This window comes from Penaeus vannamei, chromosome 35 (genome assembly GCF_042767895.1).
Source record: "Penaeus vannamei isolate JL-2024 chromosome 35, ASM4276789v1, whole genome shotgun sequence".
Taxonomy (NCBI): Eukaryota; Metazoa; Arthropoda; class Malacostraca; order Decapoda; family Penaeidae; genus Penaeus; species Penaeus vannamei.
The window spans coordinates 14,534,102-14,539,101 of record NC_091583.1 but is presented as its reverse complement, the minus strand read 5'-3'; the positions used below and the strand labels follow the sequence as shown (position 1 = coordinate 14,539,101).

Below are 5,000 nucleotides of genomic sequence, written 5' to 3'. Positions count from 1 at the left end.
TCCCACAAGCAAAGGAGAGCATCTGGCGTGTTAGCTCAAGCATGAAGGTGCCCCACGCGCCCTGGCATCCTTGGGGGCTTCGTCGGGCCATGATGTAGCAGTGGCCCCTCGGAGGCATCACTTGCCAACACCCCCTCCCCCCTCCTCTTCTCTCCTAACCCCCTAACCCCTCCTCCTCCTCCTCTCCCCCAACCCCCTAGCGCTTCTCTTCCTCAACCCCCAACCTCCTCCCCCTCCTCCTCCTCTCCCCCAACCCCTCCCCTTCCTCCTCTCCCCTAACCCCCAACCCCATCCTCCTCCTCTCCCCCTCCTCCTCTTCCTCTCCCCCAATCCCCTGCCCCCTCTTCCTCCTCTCCCACAGCCACCTCCCCCTCCTCTTCCTCAACCCCCAACCCCCTCCCCCTCCTCTCCCCCAACCCCCACCCCCCTCCTCCTTCTCAACACCCAACCCCCTGCCCCCTCCTCTCCCCAACCCCCGCCCCCTCCCCCCTCCTCCTCTCCCCCTACCCCCTCCTCTCCCTCTCCCCCCTTCTCTCCCCCTCCCCCCTCCATCTCTTCTCGCCTAACCCCCAACCCCCTCCCCCCTCCATCTCCTCTCGCCTAACCCCCAACCCCCTCCCCCCTCCTCCTCCTCTCCCCCCCTCCTCTCCCCAACCCCCTGCCCCCCGCGATGGCTTCCAAGATAGCGCCGGCCGTCCTCTTCTCGATGGTTTAACAACAGTTTAAGTGTCCGCTGGTTACTGATCTAGCGTTCTCCGTGGCGAAAGGGGTGGAATCATTGCATCAATATCTTTTTTTTTCGGTCCCATTTTTTTTTTTTTTTATTGGGGATAATATTTCGTGCCAGCTATAAACATCCTATGAACAACTAACACTTTTCGAAGTAGAAGGATGCACTACCGGTCTATCCTATGATTACGAGCGTCTTCGGATGACCTCGAGTATGGTTCCTGAGACGAACTATAGTCCTTTCGCTCCCCAATAGTTACGTAAACGGTACTACACGACGAATCCTTACACGTTTCAATGCCTTAATGAATCCCCGAAGCCGCCAAATGATCATGTAACATCCAAATCTCACATAATCCGCAACGCATCTCTCTGTATCTCTCCGTAATCCTATGTGTATGCCCGCGTTTCTCTTCGATATCACAGCTCTATTAAAATATCTCCCTGGGGGTGAATTTCGTCTCTCGATCCGATCTGGGAGGCTTCGGATTATCCCAGCCTCCAAGCTAATAATCTCAGGCTAGCATTTATGTGTCCTACATGCAGGCATCCTCATCGACGGCCTCATAATCCCCATCATATCGCGGTGATGGATGACCAAGCCATGACCTCTTAATGCAGTCCTCACCGCCTGTGGTTTTACGCCTTGATTTCGCCAATTATATTTCCCTCGCTCCCTTGACTTACTGGAGGCTGCCACCGGGAGCATTCTGGGGCCAAGACGAAGCGCCAAGGAGGTAATTAAAGAGATTTTTTCCTATCTATTATTATCTGTTTTTGGCGACATTCGCTGCATTGCTTCATAGGTGGAGAAAATAGGGGAAAAAACATTAGTGGGCAGCATCGAGTCAAGGCTTCTTGAACTGTGGGAGAAACAAATACTCTTGATCTGAAAATACGGTCGTGTATATCAGGCAGCTCGTAATTTTCATTTTTTTCGCCTTTCGTTTCTCTCTCTCTCTCTCTCTCTCTCTCTCTCTCTCTCTCTCTCTCTCTCTCTCTCTCTCTCTCTCTCTCTCTCTCTCTCTCTCTCTCTCTCTCTTTTAACGTCCATTCTCCCCCCTCCCCCCCTCTTTCTCCCATTTTCCTACACCCAGTGGCACCGTGAGCGAGTATCTCTTTCCTTCTTGCGACACAAAGATTTCTTCTTGGTTCCTTCTTCCACTGCTTGAGACTTTATCAAGATGAAGAAGAGGTATTCGCTGCTGTTATGAAGCATTTATGTATTAGTTGAAGTTTATTGGGTTATATAATTACCGAACCAACTGTATAATGACGGGAAGACGCAAATTAGGCCGTCAAGTGTAGTAACTGCCGGCAGCACACCTCTGGATATTAACATAATTCTCTTTCTAAACCACGTAACAACTCTGCGGGGGCGAACAGGTTATTCAGTCGTTTGCGAATTATGGCTGCGATGATCACGGTCGAATCTTCTCGTCGAAAGGGTATATCTGCCGTCTTCCATCTCCGTCAGCGAAGGAGGAAGAGACGAGAGGTGATGAATTCGAAGAGAGGGGAAGGGGAGGTGAGAGGGGAACGGAGAAGGGGATGAGAGGGGAGAGGAAGAAGGAAGGGGAGGGTGGGAAGAGAAAAAGGGAGATGAATTTGAAGAAAGGGAGGGGAGGTAAGAAGGATACAGAGAAGGGGGATGAGAGGGGAGAGGAAGAAGGAAGGGGGTGGGAAGAGAAAAGGGGAGATGAATTCAAAGAGAGGGGAGGGAAGGTGAGAGGGGTACGTGGAAGGGGGATGAGAGGGGAGAGGAAGAAGGAAGGGGAGGGTGAGAAGAGAAAAGGGGAGATGAATTTGAAGAGAGAGGAAGGGAGGAGAGAGGGGTACGGAGAAGGGGGATGAGAGGGGAGAGGAAGAAGGAAGGAGAGGGTGAGAAGAGAAAAGAGGAGATGAAATCGAAGAGAGGGGAGGGAAGGTGAGAGGGGAACGGAGAAGGGGGATGAGAGGGGAAAGGAAGGAGAGGGAAGGAGGGGGAGGGGGGTAAGAGAGAGGGGAGGACTTTGTAGACCCTCCAAAAGAACACAAAGTTCCCTCACTCACCCAGTCGTGAGGGCCGCGGTTGATATGGGAGAGTTATGAGGCAAACAATATATGTTTAATTCTCGTGAAAATCAGAGGGATAGATTAAGGGCTGGGGTCGAATTTTTAAACGTCGTTTATTTAAGCAAAAATATGAAGAAGCAAAAAGTTCAAACAAGCTTTTCTGCATGGCGAAGTTCTCTGTATTTTACGAGCTTACGTAAATATAGAAAAAAGAACAACCTATGTTTTACACTTTCTATGCATTTTATTGCTACAGATAACGAATACGAATATAAATAAGAAGAATTATTCGACTTTTTTTTTTTAAACAGGCTTTTAATCTGGACATCAAACAACACACCTGCATGATTTAAGACCGTCTTAAATCTTGCCTTTACATTCTGCATCATTCACCCACGCGATCCAGTCGTGAAAATAGACCAGGATGTATTGCGAACATGCAAAATAACCCAAGCAAAAAGGGTATGGAGAGAGAAGGAAAATAATAGCAATAATAATGATATTTACAATAATGATGATGATGATGATGATGATAATGAGAATAATGTGATAACAATAATAGAATAGAATTAATATAGATGCTGATGATAATAATGACAAATGTGATAACAATGATATTGATAGAAATAATTAAACTTATATCAGTGATAATGATAATGATAACAGCAATACCAATGACAAAATAATTGATAATGATAATGATGAATATATTAACAATTATGAAATAATAATAACAACAATAACAAAATATCCGATAATGATGATGGTAATAATAATAATAATAATAATGCCATCACTAATAATAGTAAGTACCAAAAAAGTGATAATAATGATAATGAAATTACAATGATAATAATAGTGTTAATGACGACAACGATAACGACAATATACACAACGAAAACACCACACCAGATATAATCCATAATAATTATAATGAAAATAGTAATAATAATAATAATAATGTTATAATAATGATAATAGCAATAATGATAATAATAATAATAATAATAATAATAATAATAATGATAATAATAATAATAATAATAATAATAATAATGATAATAATAATAACAATGATAATGATAATGATAATAATAAAAATAATAATATTAATGATAATAATAATAATAATGATAATGATAATAATAGTAATAATGATAATGATAATAATGATAAAATGAATAATATCAACAATAATAATATAAATAATGATAATAATAATAATAATAATAATAATAATAATAATAATAATAATAATAATAATAACAATAAAACACAAATAACAAGGCTCTCAAGAACATGTGCGGTTGCTTGAGGGCGTCCCAGCGGGTCAGGTCAGAGGTCAAAAGGTCGCGCTGTTTAACCCCCATTGCTGACACGTGTGAGTGGGAGAGATTACTCGTGTGCAATTGCAAACATTCTCCTGGGTGTTGGGTTACGAGTGCAAAGAAGTGGTTTAGTCTTCGTTTTTCTTTCTCTTCTTCTTCTTCTTCTTCTTTTTCTTTTAAATCACGATTGTATTGGATTTCAGATTGTGGTTTATTTTGATCCTTGTCTCTCCTCCCTCCTTTTTTTGTTTTGTTTTTTCTTTTTTTATTGTTTTGTCTTTTGTTTTTTCGTTGCATCACCGTTTTCTATTCTTTGTTTTCTTCTATTCTTTTGTTTTTTCCTTTATCTCTATTTTTGTGTTTTGTTATTCTTTTATCTGTTTTCTTTTTTTTTCCCTGTATCAGTTTTTTTTTCGTTTTCTTTTTGTTTATTTTTGTCGCTGCAATATGAGGTTTGCTTTCTTTCTTTCTGTTCTTTTTATTCCTATTTTCAATTTTTATTTTTTTCATGTTTTTGTTTCGCACCTTTTTAGCTTTTTCTTCCTCCTTTCTTTTTCTTTCTTTCCAATGTACTTGAATTTTTTTCTTCTTCTTTTTTTCCTTACCTACCCCCTTTTATATCTTATTCCATTTGACCCACGCCTATTCCTTTTTATTGCCTTTATCATTTTTATTTCCTTTTTTCCATACACTTTTCTATCTTTATCTCTCTCCTTTTATCCCTCTTTTCCAACCTTTTCCTTTTTCTTTCCTCCTTTTATATCTTTTATTTTTTGTTTTTGTTTTTGTTTTTCTCTTTCTTTCGTTATTGTTTTTTTTCTCCTTCCTTTTGAGTTTTCCTCATTTTTTCTTTATTCGACATTTTGTTTTTGCTTTTCCACTACTTCT

General features: G+C 41.3%; 1 protein-coding gene across 5 annotated transcripts in view; it reads right to left on the bottom strand.

Moving 5' to 3' along the window:
• Nucleotides 1-5,000, bottom strand: part of LOC113808168 (homeotic protein ultrabithorax) — a 945,716-nt gene that overhangs the window by 845,493 nt on the left and 95,223 nt on the right. The window lies entirely within an intron of this gene.